The sequence below is a fragment of the Pleurodeles waltl genome, chromosome 4_2 (genome assembly GCF_031143425.1).
Source record: "Pleurodeles waltl isolate 20211129_DDA chromosome 4_2, aPleWal1.hap1.20221129, whole genome shotgun sequence".
NCBI lineage: Eukaryota > Metazoa > Chordata > Amphibia > Caudata > Salamandridae > Pleurodeles > Pleurodeles waltl.
The window spans coordinates 961,383,097-961,407,597 of record NC_090443.1 but is presented as its reverse complement, the minus strand read 5'-3'; positions in this window follow the sequence as shown (position 1 = coordinate 961,407,597).

Here is a 24,501-nt window from a genome sequence, read left to right as displayed (position 1 = left end):
TCTTCTGTCTTCCCAGAGTTTCACTTTAAGCAATCGTTATTCATTCAGTCACTCACCGCCCTCATGCGGTTGTGAATTTTGCTTCCAGTGTTGTTGTCATTACTGGAGAGCGAGACAACAATCTGAGGGTCATTGGCATATGATGTCAAGGAAAACCCAAATGATCTAATCAGACTGGCCAGACAGGTAACATAAATGTTAAATAAAGTTGGGGTCAGTGAGGACGCCTGAGGGACCCTGCAGGACAGTGAAAAGGGTTCTGATACAAAGGGGGTCATTCTGACCCTGGCGGCCGGTGACCGCCAGGGTCACCGACCACGGGAGCACCGCCAACAGGCTGGCGGTGCTCCCGAGGGCATTCTGACCGCGGCGGTTCAGCCGCGGTCAGAAAGGGTAAACCGGCGGTCTCCCGCCGGTTTACCGCTGCCCCAGTGAATCCTCCATGGCGGCGGAGCGCGCTCCGCCGCCATGAGGATTCAGACACCCCCTACCGCCATCCAGTTCATGGCGGGAAACCCGCCATGAACAGGATGGCGGTAGGGGGTGCCGCGGGGCCCCCATAAGAGGGCCCCAAAAAGTATTTCAGTGTCTGCTTTGCAGACACTGAAATACGCGACGGGTGCAACTGCACCCGTCGCACCCCTGCAACTACGCCGGCTCAATTCTGAGCCGGCGTCCTCGTTGCAGGGGCATTTCCTCTGGGCCGGCGGGCGCTCTTTTGGAGAGCGCCCGCCGGCCCAGAGGAAATGTTTGAATGGCCACCGCGGTCTTTTGACCGCGGTGCGGTCATTTGGCGGCGGTACCGTCCGCCAAGGTTAAAATCACCCCCAAAGTCCTTTAATGCCACAGATTGTTCTCGCCACAAAAGAAAGGATCTTAAAAGGGCCAACACGGCCCCCTTGATCCCGATGTCATGGATACGGTCAATCAACAAATTGTGATTGACAGTATCAAATGTTGCAGATAGATCCAATAACATAAGGGCTGCGGTCCCTCCATTGTCAAGGGCTGCCCTTATCTCCTCTATCTCCACAAACAGGGCAGTTTTGGTGCTATGGCCACACCTAACTGAGTAGAATCCTGAAGATGATTGTTCTGTATGAAGGAGGCACGTTACTGATTTACCGACTTCTCTGCGTTCTTAGACAGAAGAGGGAGTCGAGAAATTGGACAATAACTATTTGGGTCCATAGGATTGAATTTAGATTTTTTTAATTAGTGGTAACACCAAAGCTGTTTAGGGGAAGCAACCTGACTTTAACATTTTGTTGAAACTTCGGTAAAATCAGTTGCAATAATCTCAGGTGCTAATTGTACAACTGACAGAGGGCAGGGATCAAATGGGGACTCCAGTTTCGGGGATTTGATTTGCAATTTTACCTGGTCGACCTTAAGGGGGTGAATTAACTAAAAGTATTGTTATCTGGGAGAAAAGGGGAAGACTTGCTAACCTTTAGATTAGTTGCCTTATTTAGGGACATTTATTAGACTTCTTAAATTTTATTTTGAAAAAATTGCAAGGGCATTGCAGAAGGATTAGCTACTCCTTGCTAGGTTATTACTGGGGATATTGGTGAGTTTAGTGACTGTCTGAAACAATTCTTTCACAGATTTTTTTGATGATTCAATTCTTTTAGTAAAGTAGTAGGATTTTTCTTTCCCCATCAAGATCTTATAATATGCAGTGCTTTGTTTGTATTTATCTTTCTCCAAGGTGCTATAATCTTTCTCCATTTTTGCTCCTGTCTCCTGCAGCATTGTTTCTGAGTCCATAAACCACTGTGTTGATGGTTTACTTCTGTAGTGCATGGATGACTTAGTGGGCGCAAGGTAATTTACTGCGGAGCTCAGCCAATTAGAGTACTTTAAAGTTAGTTAGTCTCAACCCTCTGCCCGCTCGGGTGTAATCCAATTGAAAGCTTAATTATTTGATCAGTTTGGATTTTATGGCAGGTGCCTGATGTTTGAGTACAATGAGAAACATTGCCCGTAGGCGCTTCATGGAAAATATTTATTTCAAACATCACAGCCTTGTGATCCGACCAAGTCAGAGGTAAGGCACCTGTTTCAATAAAAAATGAGTTATTTGTGAAAAAAACATCTAAAATCTGTCCTGCGAGGTGAGTCAGGCCGTCTACAACTTGAGTAAGGCCTAGACTTGGCATAGTATTGATTAATACCTCTGTGTCTTTGTCTGTGAGGGATTCCAAATCTAAATCAAAATCTCATAAAACTGTATACTCAGTAGAGAGTAGACAGGATTCTGAGAGGGAGCTAACAGGCTGTGAAAGTGTTTCTAGGGTCAGATGGATGGTACACGAATAATCAATTAAAGAATTGGGTCTTAGACAGCTCAATTTTAAAGGAGAGTGCTTCACACTCTGAGAAAGATACTGGTTGAAAAATTGGCAACATGTTGCTGCAATGGATAACAGCTAACCTCCCCTCCCCTCTTTTCGGTCCTATCTAGTCTATAAAATAAACAGGGGGAATTGCTGAGACCAGATCTGGGCCTGAAGTAGGGTCGGCCCAAGTTTCAGTCACCTAGACAATATCCAGCCTGTGTTTATCTAAGAAGTTGGCAAATTCAATTTTATGTTTCACTAATGACCTAGCGTTAATAAGAGCACAAGTAACTTTACCTTCCCTGACGGTGTTTTTAGGATGTAAGTTCGTCCCATCATTAGTTTCTGGCTTGTTATTACCATGTGTCGCAGGGCTTGCAATGAAGGAGCTACAATCCTGGCATGTCACTTTAAAAGCTTCAGTAATTAAACATGGATCTAGTCTAGTGCAGCTAGTGCCTTTACCTGTAATGCTGAGAGATGATAGCTCTTCTCTAGTGTAGCATTGTCTCTTGAGGTGGTGGGAGCTAAAACCGCCTAAGGGTCTGGCACTAGGGGCCAGATGTAGCAAAAAGAAAATTTGCGAGTTGCAAATTGCGTGTCCATGCGACTCGCAATTTGCAACTCGCAAATTGGTATGCAGTATGGTGTCTCAGACACCGTCTGCGAGTCGCTATGGGGTCGCAATGACCCACCTCATTAATATTAATGAGGTGGGTCGCAAATTGCGGCCCCATAGCGAGTCTAGGCACTCGCAAACATGGAGGCCTGCTGTCGTCAGCAGACCTCCATGTTCGTGACTGCTTTCTCAATAAAGCAGTTTTTTTTATTTAAGTGTAGCCCGTTTTCCTTAAAGGAAAACGAGCTGCACTTAAAAAAAAATGAAACCTTTAATTTCGGTATTTTTTCAGGGCAGATAGTGGTCCATTGGACCACTATCTGCCCTGAAAAAATAGTATTGGGTCCATTCGCAAAGGGGAAGGGGTTCCAATTTGCGAGTGGGTTACCATCCACTTGAAGTGGATGGTAACTGCGACACCCTTTGCGACCGCATATGCGGTTGCAAATGGTATTGCATGCCACTCCGAATCGCAAATAGGAAGGGAACACCCCTTCCTATTTGCGATTCTGAAATGCATATTGCGAGTCGGTCCTGACTCGCAATATGCATTTCTGCATAGCAAAGAGGCATTTGCGCCTCGCAAACGGCGATTTTCGCCGTTTGCGACACGCAAATCTTTTGCTACATCTGGCCCTTGGTTCGGTCCGGACATCGGCGGGCGCAGAAGGGCTTGCCTTTAGCGCACTAGCGGTGCAGACATACTGTCTGATGCTCAAAATATCCTGCCATACACAGGGGGGTGGCATCTGGGGGCGTGGCTGTGGTCCAATGCTTTCCAGAGCATTTTGGCCCAAAACAGGTGAGTAAAATTAAAAACTAACCAGGGTCCAGCAACCCCTCGATCCTTCCACAGGCTCCACTATGGGAGGAAGGTACTGCTAAAGGAATTAAATTAAAATAATGTGAGAAAGGAAACACATAAAAACAATGAAAATAGGGTATGTAACCCTTTACAATATGGCACCCACTCTAAGCAGGAACCAGGCACCTCCTCAAATTGGCACAAGGCATGCCTATAAGGAAATCAATATGGGCTTTCACAAACCTGAAGCACATAGCTGCGCAGACGTGTTGTCTGATGCTCTAAATAGCCCAACATGCAAAGGTGTGTGTCCGGCAGTGTGGATGTGGTCCGACGCTTTCACGTGCGTTTTGCCCCAAAGCAGGTGAGTAAAACTAACCAGGGTCCAGCAACAGCTTGATCTTTCCACAGGCCCCCTGTGAGAAGAATGTACTGGTAAAGGAAATTAAACTAAAATAATGAGAGAAGGGAAACATGTAAAAACTATTTAAGAAGAGTACAAACCCTTTGCAATATGGAGCCACTCTAAGCAGGAACCAGGCTACTCCTGAAATTGGCACAAGGCCTGCCTACAAGGAAATCAATATGGGCTGTACACAACATTTTGTATGCCACAACACCAACTTTTACTCCACTCTACTCTGACACAGTACTTCACTCTACTCCACTGTATTCCACTCTAAGCCACTCTATGCCATTGTAATCTATAACAATGTATACCAAGCTACTCTACCACACTCTACAACACTGTACACTATGATACAACACTACACTCTACAAAACCTTATTAGGCTGTATGCCACTCTACTCTACTGTTGTCTACAACACATTCCAATGCTGAACATGCCACTATACTCTACTGTACAACACAGTACTCCAATTTATGACACTTAACTTGACTGTATACTACCCTAATCCACTCTGCTGCACTCCACACCACTATAGTCTATGCTTTACTCCACTTCATGACACTTTACTTTACTCGAGGCTACCCCACTTCATTGTACTTCACTGCACTATAGTCCACTTTACTATGCTTTACCCCAATCAATACCGTTGTACCATACGTTTATGCCGCTCCACTGTCCGACACTCTACTCCCCAGTCTGCAGCTAGACTCAACAACACCATACTGCACTCTAGGCCACTCACTCCACTCTATGGTCATCCATTCTACTCCACTGTACTACACCGCATGACACTCAACAACAAGCCACTCCACTCCTCTCTATGGTACGCCACTCCACGGTATGACACGGCACTCCTTTCTATGACACTCTCCTCCACTGTACTTTGACACTCCACTCAAACAATCCTCCACTGTAAGATACTCTACTTGATGCCACTCTACTCTAAAATACTTTACTCCACTCTGACAGTCTGACACCCTGCTTTACTCCTCTACAACACTCCATTCCACTGTACACCTTGCCGCACCACTCTGATAAATTACACCAGTATTTAAGACACCATGCCACTACACTATATTACTCTTTACTACACTGTACACTACGCTACTTTACCCTTCTCTACTCTGCACAGCCCCTCTCTGCTTAAAGAAAATGGCTCCAGGGGATGGGTTCCCCAGGGCGTAATAAGGGTCTGGGAGGGCACCACTTGGCCCTATAAGAAAACAGCCCTGGAAGTAGGATCACAACGGCCTTCAGCTGTGTGCGGCAGGGTTGGCTGCAGGGCCTGACCCTGCTGCCAACCCCCACCCTACAACCACCTAATCCCTCGCCACCCATGGCCTTCAGCCATGCACAGCAGGGATTGGCCGCAGGACCTGGCCAGTGGCCAACCCCCTATAAATCACCCAACCTTACATGCATACATCTCTGAGTGGGTCAGTGAGTGTATGCATGAGTCCCTCAGTGGGTCTGTGAGTGGGTGCATGACTCTTTGCGTAAGCCTGTGAGGGATGCATGACTGTCTGAGTGCTTCTGCGAGTGAGTGCATGAGGTTTGAGTGAGTCTATGAGTGAGTGCATAAGTCTCTGAGTGAGTGTGAGGGTATGAGTGAACCTGAGTGGGTCATGAGTGGGTACATGAATGTATGAGAGGGTCTGTGAGTGGGTGCGTGAATGTCTGAGTGGGTTTGTGAGCAGATGCATGCATGTCTAAGTGTGTCTTTCAGTGGGTGCATGAGTATTGGAGTAGGTCTGTGAGTGAGTACACAAGTCTCTGAGTGGGTCTGTGAATGGGTGCATGAGTGAGTGCATCTGTGAGTGGGTGTGAGTGTCTGTGTGGGTGTGTCAGTAACTGTGTGAGTGACTCGACCACAAACAAACCTCATCTGCCCTTTTAAACTCTACAAGTCCACAGTTTTGCACAAAGTACCTACCCAAGTGGAGTTCCTTCAGCCTCCTTGGGTAAATGTCCAGTACGATTTCTACACTACAGCTGCGTAATAGAGCACAAGTACATGTCACAAGTGACCTTGTGTGCGTTTCGGCAATGTGATTGTTCCTGGTGCGTCTTCATTCAGAAATATTTTGATAATATGAATCCTCCTATAGAGAGGTCCACAAGACTACAAAGATGCGAATCTCCACCAAACCAGAGACCGTGTTATCTGTATGACTTAAGTGTTTCTTTGCTTTGTGGAGATGTCCTCATATTCCTCAGATTTAAGAACGCACCACAAAAATTGACTGGAAATGCACCGGCCTTTGGTAAGCTGTCCAGCATCCTGGCAAAAAAGGGGAAGATCTGTGCATACTACTAAGGTGGACGGTGCGGGGCCAAGCCGGCGGTGCTTCCAGGTGATTTGCACATTTGCAAACTTGTGGCAATTTAAAAGGAGAACCATGGACTCTGCTCTTACCAGGAGAAAGCAAGAAAGAACCGACTCGTCACAGTCACACACGGATTGCGCTTCAATAGATCAACAATGCATTCACCTCCAAGATGGACTTCAGATCATTTTCCAATACGGAATCACCAAGAAAACACATTCAAGGGGAGGAAGACTGTGCAGCACCCCTCCTTCGGCTGATTTTGGCTCCAGGGAGCCCATCCCTGGGTCCCGGCCTAAAACAAATTGGGGAGGGGGCTGCGCAGCACCCCTCTATGAGCCAATTTTGGGGTCCCCTGGGGTCTGGCCACATCTACTGGATGCCCATTGGCACCCAGTGTGCCCCCCACTGTCCCAGCCAGCTCCTCGCCTCCTGTAGGAGCCGGCATTGCTTTTGCACACAGGAAGCTGCTGGAAATGCAGCTCCCTGTGTGCAAGAGCAATTGTTTTATCTCTTTCCCTGCCTGCATGTGTGCGGGCCGGGAAAGAGATGAAACCTCCAATTCCAGCAGACTGGAGCACTTTTGACAGCTCCTGCTAGCTGGAAACAGGGAGTCTGCTGTTGCTAAGTAGGAGCTGCCAAAGCTCCCACCAAGCAGAAGCAAACAGATATATCCTTGGGGTCGTCACCCCGAGACATAGCAGGAGCCAGCTCTAGGGGGTGGCGGTCCCAAGGAACATGTATGGCTCCAGGAGGTAGGCTGTGTGGCCCGCCCCCTTTACTTTTCAGGGCGAGCCCCAAGGGAGGTGGTGCTCTCTGGGGCTGTATGTGGCCTGGGAGGGGGACCACACAGACCCTCTCCCATTCTTTTGAATGTATTTGGCACCCAGGAGCAGGTGGTTCCCAGGGCTTATAGAGCCTCAGGAGGGGGGGCCCATGCGCCCCCCTCCTTTTTTTTTTATAAATAAAGCCCCATATAGGTGTTGGTCCCTGGGGGTCCAAGAGTCTCAGGAGGGAAGTCCCCTATGCACCTCCTCCTTTTCTTTAAACAATGCCCCTGGACCTGGTCCACACTGGGGCTTTTTTCAAAACAAGTGCAGGAGTCCGCGCTTGATATTTGAAAACATTTTTGCTAGAGTTGCAGATCTGTCAGTATTTTCAGGAACATTAAAAAAATATATATGCTTTTTTGCCTTGGCAGTTTCCTTCTGGGTCCCTTTCGCCAGAGCTAAAGGGTCAGGGTATTTCTACCCTGCCCCCTTTTCTTTCCTTTTTTTTACATTTTTTCAGGAACTCGTTGAAGCTGACTCCCAAGATGGTTGCCAACACTTCCTGGTTGAAGTGTTGGCAGCCAAACAGATTTCAGCAGGGGGACTGTCGAATCCTCGGATGAGCCACATCCTTACAAATTTTTATTTTTTTTTATATCTCAAAAACTACTGAACTGATTCACACCACATCACAAAAAGGGTGCTTCTGGACCAAGAGATACCTTTCTGCAGAATTTGGTGTAATTCTGTCCAGCAGTAAATGCTGTAGTGGAGATCCAGGGCCAGATGTAGGAAAATCGTGAATTGCGACTCGCAAATTGCGAGTCGCAATTCAGGATGCAGGATGGTGTCCCTGCCACCATCTGCGACTCGCAAGGGGGTCGCAAAGGCCCACCTCATTAATATTAATGAGGTGGGTTGCAATTTGCGACCCCCTTGCGACTCGCAGCACTCACAGGGATGGTGGACTGCTGAAGACAGCATACCACCATGTCTGTGACTGCTTTTAAATGAAGCAGGTTTTTTTTTTGTAATGCAGCCTGTTTTCCTTAAAGGAAAACGAGACGCATTACAAAATGAAAAAATTAAACGTGTCAGTTTCATTTTTTCAGAGCAGGCAGTGGTCCATAGGACCACTGCCTGCTCAGAAAAAATGTTTTCCAAGCCATTCACAAAGGGGAAGGGGTCCCTTGGGGAGCCCTTCTGTTTTGCGAATGGGTTACCACCAGTGTGACACTGGTTGTAACTGCGATTGCGTTGCAACCACATTCGCGGTCACAAAGCAATCCTTCATCGCGCTGTGACTTGAAAATAGGAAGGGTAACACCCCTTCCTATTTGCGACTCGCAGTCCCGTTTTGCGAGTCGGTAACCAGGTTACCGACTTGCAAAACAGGAATAGGGCATCACGATGTGGGTTTTGCGCTTAACAAACAGCGAAAATCACTGTTTGCGACGCGTAAAACCATTGCTACATTGTGATGGCCCCAGAAAAATGGGGTCACCACCAACAGAATGCCCAGGCATAGGGGGAACTGCAGGAGGAGCGCATCCTCCCCAACGCAAAGTTTTGTGTCCCCACCCTAGGTGGGATGGGACTGGAGAGCGATAACCCCCCAAGGGTTCCAATGCATTTGTAACCACAGCTCAGCTGGAACTGTTGTTCTTGACTCGTGGAACTGCGCTCTCTAGGGGCGAAAGGTTGCAATTGCAAGTGATTTTACAGCAATAATTGAAATGGTAGCATGTTATGCTAAATGTATTCTGAGAATGTGTGGTTCCAATATGAAGCCCAATGGTATGACTTGTGAAAGGTCATATGACAAGGCACCTTCTAGGAGTGCTGGATGGTTTTACACCATGTTTGTTGAGTAATCTGAAAGTAATCTGAGAGTAATCCTAACAGTCCAAATCAGTCCCACATCCCTTTACATGTTCTTGTTCATGCTTATTTGAGTAATGAGACTGCCAGCCACCACTGATCAAAGTAGATGTATTTAATTGCAAAATCTATGTGCTCTCGCTCCAAGTTACAGTCAAATATTGCATGGCGATACAAGTATATGTTTTGCCATGTGGGTTGTTGGATTATAGTTCCCCTCAGGGGGTGACCAGAATGATTATGCAATGTCATCCAAAAGTAATTGCATCAACTTGTGCATATTTGTAAATTGTTGCATAGTATTGAGTAGTGTGTGTGTAATAACTGTACTTTTACTTTATCAGCTGAACAAATCACAGACAGGACAATGATTTATTGAGTGTTATTATTGTGCGCTCGTGAATGGCGATTACTAGACCACACCACCTTCCTTGAGTAAGCCTTGGACCGCTCTGCAACGCTACTTGGAGAGTTAAGCACTACAATAGGGTGTTTGTTTCCCAGTGGTGGTCGAGTGCGGACCCATTACTTGTGCAGGCCACACAACTAATGAGCCACCTTCCAACACATGGCAAAACATTTTTTTTAAAAGAAGTGCAGTCTCCCCTGCTTGTTTTCAGTTGAGCCCTCAGGTGGGTCAGGTCCTGACAGCATGAGGTATTTAAATAAAAAACGAAAGGCGCGCACAGGGCCCCTGTCCTAGGGCTTTTTTGAGCCACAGGCACCACCACCTCCTGCGGGCTTTATACAAAAGTGGAGTTTTCATCTCTTTCCCTGCCCACAAATATGCAGGCAGGGAAAGAGATGAAAGTATTGCTCCTGCATGGAGGGAGCTGCATCTCTATCAGCTCCCTGTGTGCGGGAGCAATACTGGCCAGCAAGAGGCGGGAGCTGGCTCGGAGCACAGGGCCCTTGAGGCTCCCCCCGTGGTTCCAGACATAAGTAAAGAAATAGAAAACACCAAGTGTGTTTTCTCTGCAGTTCCACTTCCAAACGTTATGTGATGAAGACGCTGGTGAAACAATAATATTGACAAAGTTACAGAAACACAAATTCACTTGAGACATTACCTCTGCTTCCTTTACAGTGCTGTAGTGAAGGAGATGCACTGTACATTTTCCCAGTGAGGTTGCACTTACTAACTAGCCAGTAGAAAGTACTCCAGTTGGGTAGACATTCTGCACAAAATGGTGGCCTCTTCTTGGATAAATACATAGGGCAGGATTCTATCTGGCATGATGCTTCTTTCACAGAAATCAAACCGCAACGGGAAGCACTTACATATACAAACAAAGCAGATGGCCACGTTCAAGCTCCACTTCTGTAAAGTACTAATCAGTCTAATTTCTTGCTCATGGTCAAGGCAAAGCAAGTTTTTTTTCTCAGCATTTCCATCTTTAAAAGGTATCTGTAAACCTTGATGGAGGTAATCGCATTCTTGCTTTTTCAATGGCAATATCTTATGTAGTGACTGTGACAATTGGGTTCTTTCTTGTCATCTGCTGCGAAGACCAGAGACCTTTTAAAAACTACAAGTGTGAAAAATGGCCAACAAGCCCTGCCCTTTTGGGCCCAGCCCATATACATTAGTGGTGACATCTTCCCGCCATTTTCCCAGGATGAACGACAGCTTACTAAAAGGACTGCTCCGATTTTGGTGACGTGTTCTTGATACACAGGAATATGATCACATCTCCACCAAACAAAGAAGCTCTTCATGAGTGGTGTGGGGTTGAGTGGTTACAGGGGGTAGGCAGCAGGCCTGGCCCCGGCAATGCATGCCAAAGGCCGTGTATGGCGAAGGGTTAGGTGGGTATAGAGGGTAGGTCACAGGGCCTGGCTGCATGCCAGGTCCTGTGGACAATCCCTGTCGCAAATGGCCGAAGTCTGTACGTGGCATGTGATTGGGTCGTTATAAGGGATTGGCTGTAGTGCCTGGATACAGGCCAGGCTCTGCGGCCAACCGCCGTTGTGCACAACCAAAGGCTGTGTGCAGTGGTGGTTGGATTAATGTAAAGTAATTAAAATTACATTTCTCTTCATGTTCCAGCCAGCCAATCACAGTGCTCCGTCTTGTGGGACAGGCCCCAGGCCACTGGGACCAATCAATCACAATTATTCCTTTGTCATTTTTTCCCTTGGTGCTCCCTCAGGAGTACCGTATCACTAGATAACTATGAATTTTGAAGCTCAGTTTCTCTCACACGGCTGAACAGATTTTCAACATATCACAAAAAGCACACTTTCTGGGAAAAGATCTATCTTTCTGCTGAATTTGTTGAAATTATGTTCAGACGTTTTGCCTATAGCATTGTCTAAAGTTCCTGTGAGATAATGCACGGGAAAACATGTTTTGGAACCCCACAGTGCAAAGTTATTAGCAAAAGGCCGAGGCTTAAATGTCTGAAAGGTAAGCACTAGGATCTTTAGCCACTCATGTGACAACTGTGACCCTGACACGTTTCTAGGCAGAAAACCCATCTGTTGGATACTGTGAGCATGAGTGAGGCGGTGGCCCCTTAGTGCAAGGTACATAATGTGAGTAGGGGTTTCAGAGAAACGGTTGCCTAATAGGACAAGATGTCACACATCCATGGGAAATTTCATAAAGCTTCATTTAAGGAGGAGGTTCAGATTTACCATATTAAATATTGCTCAGTGTCCAAGGTAAAAAAAAGAAAGACCCCCACTGCCTTTATGTGAGGTCAAATTAATCCACTCAGAGATGTTTAAATGCTTGGGCATGATGGGCAAATGCCCAGGGCCCCCACCTTCCACGGGACACCTTGGGAAAGTGAACTTTCTCTCTATTTGACTTCTCTCTATTCTATTTAGTTATCCAAGCCTTTCTGTCTACCTGTTATCTTACGGATTTTTTTGCATCCCAGACAAAACATATTTTAACAAACTTTAACATACAGTGTAATATTGTTGTCATTATGTGGTCTTGAATCAGCAGGAAATTGATGAAGTATGTCTTGTCCAGTGCCCCATAATCCAAGATGACACCAAATCCACTCTGGTAGGTGAGCTAGATAAAACCCTTTATTTACCTTACAGATCTCAGGCAGCCTCAACACGTTGTGTATGTTAATGCTACATGCAACTCACAGAATACAAAAACTGCTGCATGGTTGGTGGGACATTCTGGAGAAGTCTCTAGACCTTATGGTCTTTGTTATTATCAGTGTTAATCAGACTATTAATCACATTCAGGATGTAAAATACTTCTGTGCTATATTTACAAGCAGGTTATGCAATCCCAGTAAAAGGAAGGTTGAGGTAAAGGAAATTGATGAACTAAAGGTGATTGGTGAGTGTCATGGGACTCTTGTGAAACAGACACATGCCGTCCTATTTCTGAATTTGGTTTCGCGTGCTTACTCACTGCACTGAGTTTGCAGCAGGTACCCAGGGCTATCCAGGAAGGAGACGAAATTAAAACCCAGAGAGTACTCTCAATTGTGGTCATGGCACATAAAATGCAGTGTAAATATAACAAGCATCTAAAATGCAATGGGCCTCGCGTTTTCTCGAGTTAGAGCTATTAGTGTTGTAAACTCCTAACCGGACTTTTCTTGTCACATAAACTGAAAATGAAAAGATAAACAGTTTCACAGAATCGGGCCGCGAAGCAAACACACGAAAGGAAACTGAAGTTCGCTTGCAGTGAAACGTATCGGCAAAAGTGCAATTATCCATGTAACCGGCAAAAGTGCAATTATCTATGTAACATGATCGATGTCTTGCAAACTGCGCGACTACTGCCCAGCGAGATCGCGTTACCTACGAAACAAAGAGAAAAAGTAGTCCAGAAACCATACGGAAAACATGGAGACTCGTATGTTTTCAGTAGTTGGCCGGTGCGCTCAAGGCGGCTAAACACCGGAAAAGGCATGACGTATGCATGCCTTTCACTAATCAAATCAGGTGAATTTTTAAAGGCAAGCCCACAAACCAACCAAAGTGATGGGCGTGGTTACAGGCCCAGAGAGAGATAACAATAGGGGCAGAGTGCTTTGCGCTTGACCCTAAAACGAACCCTGGGTGTGAGAATGCACATGAACTGCGATCAAACTGTGTGCAGATGCATGCTTGTACAACACTGAGGCGGTCATTATGAACACGGCGGAAACAACCGCCGTGTTCATGCTGGCGGTCAAAACACTGACCGCCAGCAACCCGGGAACCCCGCCGGCCACATTATGAACTTTTCTGTGAGCCGTCGGGCGGAAACCTTGTTTCCGCCCGACAGCTCACAGAAAGGCTCGACCGGGACATTGATGGCGGCTCCCAATGCCTCTGTACGACAGGTGCAGTTGCACCTGTCACGCAGATCACTGCCCGACAATCAACTGCCTGCATGGACAGTGCAGGGGCCCCCAGAGGTGCCCCGGGGCACCCCCTCTGCCAGGCTTTTCCTGGCAGGATAGCCCGCCAGGAAAAGGCTGGCGGAAAATGAAACATAAAACGCAGGGTAGCGCAGCTACCCTGGCAGATGGTGTTTCAACCCGCCGCCAGGCTGCCTGTCACATGGGTGACAATGTGTATTATATGGCGGTTCGCGGGCCGAACTGCCAGGTTCATAATGAGGGCCTGAGTTTGGGATTGTTGTCCTATCTCCTTAACTGAAACATAAGCACAGTTGATATGTATTTATACATTTATTTCACTATTTAAAATAACATCTTATGAAATGTGTACACCCAGTTACAATTGGTATAACCAGCCTCTTGATGTATGTTGGATTACACGCTCAAGACTCCACTCCTTGGGTTTATTAATAAAATGGGGACTAGATGGACTATGGGAAGTAAATTGTGAGCAATTATTTTGAAATGCTTTTATATTTACAGATCTTTATGGGCGGGGTGGCATCAGTGGATGTGAAGAAGTCAGATAGCCTCTCCTGAGGGTCCAGCTGCATCATTTACATGATACTGAGGTCAGATGCTTTAAAGCCTGAGATAGAAAGTTGGGCAGGGCCAGGGACATCTCGTCCTCGAGCTCGAATTATGGGCCTGATGAGTCCTGCCCAATGGATCCAAAGCTTAGCTATAAATACTTGTGGCTTTGTATAAATGGACAGGATTTGACATCAGGTGGCTCAGGTAACCCACCATGGAGGGGGTTTAAAGTGTCATCCACTACTAATCCTAAATTATTATCTCTCACTGGGGCCAAGTGATTTAGAACTTATTTTTGACTAAATTCGTTGACTTGCCAGAAAAGTGTAATACAAAGGCCCGTATTTATACTTTTTGACGCTAAACTGCGCTAACGCAGTTTAGCGTCAAAAAGTTTAGCGCCGGCTAACGCCATTCTGAAGCGCCATGCGGGCGCCGTATTTATTGAATGGCGTTAGCCGGCGCTAGCAGACCGGCGCTGCCTGGTGTGCGTGGAAAAAAACCACGTACACCAGGCAGCGCCGGCGTTGGGGAAAATGGCGTTAGGGCGTCTTAAAAATGGTGCAAGTCAGGTTGACGCTAAAAAATCCCCTCCACCCGATTTGCGCCATTTTTAACGACGCCCAGACGCCATTTACATGACTCCTGTCTTAGTAAAGACAGGAGTCATGCCCCCTTGCCCAGTGGCCATGCCCAGGGGACTTATGTCCCCTGGGCATGGCCATTGGGCATTGATGCATGTAGGGGGGCACAAATCAGGCCCCCCTATGCCAAAAAAAAATATAAAAAAAATAAAAAATTATACTTACCTGAACTTACCTGAATGTCCCTGGGATGGGTCCCTCCATCCTTGGGTGTCCTCCTGGGGTGGGCAAGGGTGGCAGGGGGGGTCCCTGGGGGCATGGGAGGGCAGCTGTGGGCTCATTTTGAGCCCACAGGTCCCTTAACGCCTGCCCTGACCCAGGCGTTAAAAAGAGGCGCAAATGCTGGGTTTTTTGCCCCGCCTACTCCCGGGCGGGATTTTTGCCCGGGATTATAAATACGACGCATTTGTGTCGCAGTCATTTTTTTGGACGGGAACGCCTACCTTGCATCTCATTAACGCAAGGAAGGCGTTCACGCAAAAAAATGACACTCTTTCCTCATACTTTGGCGCTAGACGCGTCTAACGCCAAAGTATAAATATGGCGTTAGTTTTGCGCCGAATTTGCGTCGAAAAAAACGACGCTAATTCGGCGCAAACGGAGTATAAATATGCCCCAAAGTCTTTGTTGCAGAAATCCTGAACCAGGTAAGCACGGTAGTTTTTTCTGACGTCATAATTCCAAGATACACGAAAACTACCATTAAGTAAACTTGTTTCCATACAGAAATTTTGCCAGGTAAATCCCGGTACATATTTTGCATGGAAAACTACAGAAGTACAAACTCTGCATCTCTGAACGGTGTACATTTTGCACTAATCTGTATTTTGCCCCATTCAGAGGTACAGAACTCAGAATGGTGTGGTAATACCGCACCCAGTAAAAATGGCAGCCCGCAGTATCAGCATTTACCAGCTGAGTAATTGCCAGCGAAACGACACAGCTTGTGTAATAAGGTCCTCTGACGCAACAATAGTTATTACATAATTTCTCAACATGGATATTCCTTTTACACAGTTCTTTCTTTTAAAAAAAGTGATACACGTGGATGCATGACTTGCAATTAGGATAAAATATGGCAGGATGATTGTTGGTTAGCCTTGTGCAATCCCAAGTGTGACTGCACTAATGGAAGCAGAAAGTATAGAATTGCATAACGTGTGAGAGGTGCAGAGTGAGTCCAAGTCACTGCAACCAGGCATACTAGTTTTTAGATACTCAAGATAAAGTGCCTACGCTGGATCAGGGATGGTGTTGAAACTCGGGAACATATGTGGTAATATGTCCCAAAAGACACCCAAACACAAATGAAATAGTTATCACTTCAAGGAAATATGTCCTCTAAAGTCAGTAGAAAATTGTAAACCATGAAGGTTTATTGAAATAATTCAAGGTGCAATATATAAGGCAAAAATAATAGTTGATCAAAAAGCATAGTAAATCAATATAGGGAACTAGCATAAGGCTCAATAAAATGCAATGCAAGGACCAGACATGAAGTCACGGTTATAAGCAAAAAATATTCTAAGTCCAAAGCATGAGATGAAAATGAACAGGGATTCAGGGCCAGATTCATGCACCGCAACCAAGCAAGACAACTTGCTAGACTGCGTGAAAGGAAGGCAACAATGCACCATATCTATCAAGATATTATGTGTTCCTGTCCTCTGTCTGTTCTGGAACACAATCTGCTGACTAGCACCAAAGCAGACACCCTTGTGCTATAGTGCCAGGGTGCCTCCATTACAGGAAGGATTGTTTTTGTGCAGGAAACAATCCTTAGACACATCTTCCTCTTTCTAAGTCTGCTTGTGCCTCTCCTGGGAAGGCGAAACATTTGACACATTCCCAGGTTTACCAGTGTTGGTAAATCTGGGAATGCATCAGAATGCATGGGTGGGTGCGTGGGAACATCCACACTCTGCCTATGTAACACCCCTACCAGGCACTGTAATGCAAGGCTGTGACTTGTGCTGCCTTGTGTTGCACCAGATTTACAAAGGCAGGCAGAGCCACACTCTGCACTGCATGGTGAATCGGAATCTGTGTTTTGCGTCACCCTTTAGAGCCTTGTGTGGTGCAAGGGTGATGCAAAACTTTGATAAATCAGGCCCTTAGGACCAGATTTACAAGGCTGTTGTGCTACACTAGAGTCATATTGTTTTATGCAAATGTAGCGTTAAGAAGGCAATTTCCCCGCACCTTATTTACAAAGTGGCACCACATTATACATGTGCCAGGTATAATGTATGCAAGGGGGGGATGTTCCAGGTGCTCTGACCGCCACATTACAACCCTGGCGGGCGGACCATGTTCACCACCAGTGACATGGTTCCCTGTGGATTGACGGCGGTCTGAGTTGTACTCAGCCACAGCACCGCTGACCGCTGACCTCAGCGCTGTAGCGCTGATTATAACTCAGCTTTCCGCCAGCCTTTCCATGGCAGTCACCTCGCCATGGAAAGGCTGGCGGAAAGCCAGTGCCGGGGGTCACACGGGACCCATGGCATGGGCAGTGCAGAACCCTCCCTGCCCAGCACCATCGGAATGCACACTGTCTGATTTGAAGACAATGCGCATTCCGATGGTGCTGGTGTGCTACCAGGCGGGAACAGCATAATACAATGTTCCCGATGGTCAGCCAGCCCAGCAGAAACATTTTTCTAATATTCTTGGGGGGATGCCACTGTCATGACGGTGTCCTCCTCCCTGCATATTTGGCAGTCAGCTCGTCTGACTGCCAGACTCATAATTAGTCCCTAAGTCTCCTGCAATTTGTATATCAAGTATGTTTTATTGTAGGAAGCTTGCTTCGTTAACACATTATTTGATTGAGGTATTGGTGGTGGCTGCAACAAATGAAATTCCCTTATCTTCTAATTTTTTAGGCAGCATCAGGGTTTTGATCAACTGAACTTTTATACACTAGTCTTGGAAAATGTGTTCTTTGCATCCCAGTTCACCAGTTCTGCAGACATTTTTGGGAATGGTGTACATTAAGGACTGACAGAAATCTAGAGACACGTTGGGCAGGAATACCCTCTTTCACTGTGAGCCTCTATATTGAACTATTGGCAATCATGGTGCATAGATGGGTTGGTCTCATTTGGCCCATATGCCTATGTGATGTGACTATATTGCACCTTTATGCAATCGTGTGGTATTACACCTGGCCCCCACTTTGGCAGGATGACTGCGATCCTAGTGTATGCTCAGTGCCTGGTTACAGGATCAACCAAACTCAAATACTGAAGGAATCCTGATTTCAGCAGACAAAAGGATCATGCCAATCACTCTTAGCAAAGGGGACTGTTTAAGGGCCCATTAAATACCTGGGAATACATTAATGTCTGAACAGGCAGAGTTACATGGATATAGTTATAAACCTGCCTGTCTGAAATCAGTACGCTCTTGGAGGTTTGAAGAAGCTTGCCGCTAACAATTGTGGGCAGGATAAACCCAGTTAAAATATCAGTACTTCCTTTTTTGTATTTCAAGCCATTCTGAGTCATCTGTCAAAGAATTGTTTTGCTCTCCCAAATACTATTGTGAAATGTGTCTGGGCTGGGAAATCCCACTGGCTAGAGGAAGGAGGAGGGTGGTCACTCCAGTATACTGGGATAGTATTCTGCAGCAACTGCTATGTGCCTGCTGTGGCTGATGGAATCCTGGCTGAAAGTTGCTTTTAATACTTCTTGGATGACTTTGTTGGTGAGAGATTAACAACAATGTGGTTTCTTATTTAACAATCAGAGCCCCAAATTTGAAAATAATAAGGTTGAAGATTATTGTTTCCTTATATCAAATCTAGTGTGCACTGCGGCTTCCATTACGGCAAGTGTATTCACTGCTACAAGACAATCCAGAACATCTGGGCCAAATGCTGATGAATAGTAGACACTTATGGGTAGAGATGTTCTTTGTTCAACTGGGGCAATTGATGCAGGGAAATTAATTTATGCTATTTTCCGACTTATAAAAAGAGTACAGCCTCCCCTAGAGAGAAGCATTATTTAAGGATCTATAAATTTGCGGTTGATGTGAAAGATACCTGAAGACTGGCGAGAAGCTATCAATGAGGTATGTGTGTACCTTGGATGGGCTAGTTTATACCTGGACACCGAGCCTGTGACTTGCCTGTGGCCTCCAGATCCTGCTTGTTCCAGGCTGATCCAGGGCATAGTTTTCGAACCGGGGTTTTCAGGCCCAGGTTTCTCTGTTCACCGTTCTTCCTACAAGAGAAGCCCTGCCCACCGAAGGACCTTCTTAACACAGGCCTCAGCACGACTGCATCAGTAGGCACCTGGACACCTAGCCTTCTGCTTGCCTTTGTCTTCCAGTTTCAACTAGTTCCAGACTGATCCAGAGACACTACCACTGTCTGGGTTTTCCCAATGGGGTTTTCCCACTCAGGTTTTCCCACTCACCGGTCTTCCCACCAACAGAAGCACCACCCACCCCAGGACCTACTTAATGCAGGCTCCAGTGTGACCACACAACGGACATGTGCGGCAGGAGTGCTTCTGGCGCACCAAAGGCAAGCCTGTCTGTGCCCGTCTGTGACTGGACCGTGCCTAGCATGATGACCTCTGGCCCTCCCACCCCCTGAAGATACATCATCACCAAGCTCCACACCCTCGACCCTGGATGCTGCAACAAATACTGCCACTGTGCCAACCCACACTGCACTGTAGGACCTTTCACCTGCACCCACTGTCACTTCACCTGTCACAGCACTCACACCAGCCCACCGACCGGCCCCACCCTGAACACACCACAGATACCACCTGCACAAAAACACCAACTTGCATGCGCCCATCTCAACACATGCTCACCATGCAAGCATTCCACTGAATTATGGAACCTCATCACCACCTTCAGGCCCAACATTGCCTTCCTCACTGAGACTGGGCTCAACCCCACATTCGCCCCAGACAATACCACAGCGATCCCTGATTGATATAATTTCACTCACCAGGACCACACCAACAAGCCGGGAGGATGAACAGCAACCTTCCAAAAAGAGACCATGGAGTGCACCACCACCACCACCGACAAAACCACCACATCCATGGAACACCTCAACTTCAAGCTCAACACAGACGACAAGACATCCTTTGGAGGCACCCTTGCATACTGACCCCCAGGCCCATGATCAAGCTTCTGCAACTCCATTGCATACTTCATTGCTCCCCTAGACTTAGACTCCAAGGACTACATTTTTCTCCGCAACCTAAAATTCCATAACGACGATCCCAATGACAACAACACCACACACCTCTTTGACAGTATGAGCAGCCTCAGATTAACCCAGATTGTCCAAGACCCTACACACACCACAGGACAAACGCTGGACTGCATTTTCACCTCCAGCAACCACCTTAAACACAGCAATGTCACAGACCTCACATGGGCCGATCACTCCATTGTCCACTACAGCATCTCAAGCCCCCCAGATGACTAGTGCCCCCCACTGGAGGTGGAACAGTATCACATTGGCCAGCTGGACGGACGCCCTCAACACCTCCAAGCCCACTACAGCCACCAACCTTGAACGAGGAGGGAAGCACTTCAATGCCTGATCAGCAATGGGGCCGACACTCCCCATCAAGAGCAACATCCAGTGAAGTTGGTACACCCAAGATCTCAGAACAGCGAAACAAGACAGCAAACAGCTGGAGAGGAGATGGCACGCCAGCAAAGACACCTCTGACAGGGCAGCCTTTAAGACCTACCTCAACATCTACCACTGCCTGCAAAGGGCAACAAAAAAGACAACCCTAGCTGCATGCATCACAACCAGCGCCAACACCAAGGACATGCTTGACATTGTTAAGGAATTTTCCAGCCCCGCTGCCAGCAAAAACAACATCACACCCTCACAGGAGCTGTGCAACAACGTCACCGACTTCTTCCACAATACGATTGCAGCCATGTACAGAAACTTCGAACCTCGAGCCCACATCTACGGACTTCTTCAGCAGATAGGCCAACACAGCAACTGGCGCAAACCACAGAGTGACCACCTAGAACCTCCTCGCCATCAAGGACACCACCTTCACCATGAAATCAGTCCTCTTTGGAGCTCCCACTGATCCATGCCTTCACCACATCTGCATCCTTAGAAACCAGAGGATCGGTCAGGAGTTCAGCACCCTGCTCAATACCTCCTTCAGCACCGCAACATTTCCTGATGCCTGGAAACATGCCAAAGTCAGACCGCTACTCAAAAAACCCTCCGCTGACCCCAGCAAACTCAAAAACTAGCGGGCAATCTCCCTGCTCCCATTCCCAGTGAAGGTACTGGAAAAGATCATCAACAAGCAACTGATGACACACCTTGAGGAGAACCAGTTACTCAATGCTTCCCAATCTGGCTTCTGCAGCAATCACAGCACCAAAATCGCCCAGATCACACCCCCAATGACATCCAAACCCTCATCAACAGAGGAGAAACAGCAGCTCTGTTCCTCCTTGACCTCTCAGCAACCTTCAATCCTACCATATCCCACCACACGCTGATCGAAAGACTCCACCACATCGGCATCCAAAGGGCCCCCACTCACATAGATCACCTTCTTCCTTACCGGAATAACCCAGAGGATCCACCGTTCACCTCCAAACCCAAGAAGATCACCTGCGGTCTCCCCCAGGTCTCATCCCTCAGCCCCACACTCTTCAGCGCATATAGGACGTAGCTGGCCAACATCGTCAGATACCACGGTCTCAATATAATTTCCTATGCAGACCACACACAGCTCATGCTCTCACTCAACAACAACCCATTCACCACCAGAACCAACTTCCACAGATACATGACAAGCATCGCCAGCTGGACGAAGAGTAACTGCCTGCAGCTGAACACAGGCAAGACAGAAGTACTGATCTTTGGCAACAGCAGCAACACATGGAATGACTCCTGGTGACTATCAAACCTAGGACCCGCACCCATTCCCTCCAATCACACCAGGAACCTTGGAATCATCATTGATAACAAGCTCACCATGAAATCACAGATCAATGCCATCTCCTCCACCTGCTTCCTCACTTTGCACATGCTAGATAAGCTCTTCAAGTGGCACCTTTACACACGAGGTGCACCATGACACAGTCCTTCACTACCAGCTGACTGGACTACAGAAACGCCCTCTACGTGGAATTGCCATACACCTCCTACAGAGACTTCGGACCATACAGAACGCCGAAAACAGACTCATCCTTGGCCTTCCCTGACCAACCCACATCACACCCCACCTCAGTCAACTCCACTACTCCCTGTAGAGAAGAGATGCCAATCCAAACTGCTGACTCACGCACACAAAGCTCTACACAACCAAGGACCCACTTACATTAACCACTGCCTGAACTTCCACCAACCATAGAGAAGCTTACAACCCTGGCTCCCTTTCTCTTGAACATAATCCCAACATCTACTGAAGCAGAAAAGGAGGATGCTACTTTCCCCACATCGCAGCAAAGATCTGGAACAGCCTCCCCACCATCATCTCACTTCTGGAATTCCGAATGGCCCTCAAGACCAGGCTGTTCGGAGAAGCCTCCGGGACCTGCAAGTGCCTGGATAACGTATTGGGTGATTAGCTGCACTTTATAAATCCTCATTGATTGGTGGTTGAATAATATATCTAAAATGAATAAGCATTTGAGCGCTCCTCATTTGGCAAACTAGAAACATTTCTGTTGTCAGGGTGACACCAGTCCTATGTTGCATGTGTTCTGGTTCGTTGAGAACCTGGTCTTTCAGTTTGGGCTGGACTGAGAAGCAGGGTCAAGGCTGATAGACATATGGCTGGGTCCAAGTTGAGGTGGCATGGTGAGTCAAGGAACGATGGGTTGCAATGTTACTCCGAGCAATTGCCAGTGGTTAGACAAATTGCAAGCATTCCTCCCATCACCTTTTGTGTGTTTGATGTGCCACCCTATGTGGCAAGGGTATGCTCAGACAAGGGTCCTACGGTCACTGTACCAAGGAACCACAGTTACTTCTACTATCAGGGCAAAACCCTTTGTAGGTTACTTGTGTTCCAACTCAGTAAGGACCTGGCCTGGCAGTTTGGGTGCACTGTTACCGTGAAGAGCAGGGTCAAGGCTGGGTCCAAACTGAGGTGGTATGGTGAGCAAAAGAATGATGGATTGGGATGCTACTCCGAGTGATTGCCAGTGGTTAAACAAATTGCAAGCATTCCTTCCATCCTTTCTTGCACAAATTTCAGACTTCTTTTGTTTCTTTCAGAACATGGACATCTGCTATTTAAAGATTTTGCATGCCATATCACCCTAATGGTATCTGCCAGAAGTTAAATCTACATTCAAGACTGAAATAATGTTAACTTTCATGGCATCCATCTTGAGGTGTCAGGTCATCAAAGTTTTCCTGTGTTAGAAGTAGGCCTGGGTGAAGATTACGGAGTTCTGTTATGCGGAACTCCGCAAAGTGCCAAAAAAACTCTGCCGCGCTATGCAGAGTTCCGGGAGCAGCGGAATTTGGGTAAGTTGTGCTGTTCATGCTGATTTTCAGCAACAAGAGTTTCGTTTGCGCTGTAAAATCAGCGCGAACGGCATCATGCGGAGCAACAGAGGGCGCTAATTTCTCTTGCTCGCCAACTTAACGCTGGTGAGTGCGAGCGAGAGAAAAAACTCCACTCCGCATCACTTCATGGAGTTTTTCGGAACTCTGCGCGGAACAGGGAAACTCCGCCAGGGAGTGGTATTCTTTGTCCACCCCTTGTTAAAAGGGATGAGCTTTGCTATTTTTATGGTAGAGTTAAATAAATCTCTCGCTTAAATAAAAAAAAGACAATAGTATAATCAATTTGTTCATTCATTCCCCTTGGAATCAAACTGTTAAGAATGCCTATTCCAAATGTCTCCTTGCAGGTTCACGTCTTTTGCTTGTCTCCATGCTGGCTGATGTAAGCAAATGATACATTATTTGGAGAACACATCTGCGAGATAAGGATGATAAACCGTGTCGGATTATATTGGAACCTCCAGATTGAGCAATTTAAGGACGGAAAACATCCTTTCATTTGTTTCGCAAGAATAACTTATGATCCCTTCTTTTGTGCCTCGTCTACCCTGATCAGATAGGTCTGCAAGTTTTAGTGGGTTTATGAATGAATGGTTGCTCCACTTTGAAGATGCAGGTATGAATATTCACTTGGGAAATACTTAAATTGCATCCTTTGTTTGTGATATGCCTCCCATCTGATTATTGCTGCTTTGTGTTGAGCACCTTGTAAGTACTCTTACAGTAATGTCTATCTGAATTTCTGTAGTAATATTCCATGCTCCCATCAAAAATTGTCTGAGAAATAATGCGCTTCAAAGTTAGAATCGGACTATATGGAGGGCCTTGGACAATGCTTTGTCAATGAAAACGAGTTGGGAAGAGAAATGAGTTGAGCTCTCTTGGGGCCAGATGTATCAACCATTTTTGCATTCGCAAACGGTGCGAATGGCCGTTTGCGAATGCAAAAATGCCTTTCAGTATTTATGAAAGGCATTCGCAACACAATTTTAAGGAATCGCTAAAATAGTGATTCCTTAAAATTGCGACCCCATTTAGAGAATCACAAATTGCGATTCTCTGTAAATAAGAAAGCGCAAATAAGGAATCCTTATTTGCGATTTCTAAACCACATGTAACAAGCAATTCCTTAATGCGAATTGGGCATTAAGGAATTGCTATTACCACCAAGTTGAACTTGGTGGTAACCATGTGCAAATTTTTAAAATGCATTTTTAAAATTGACATGTAATGCACACATGCCCC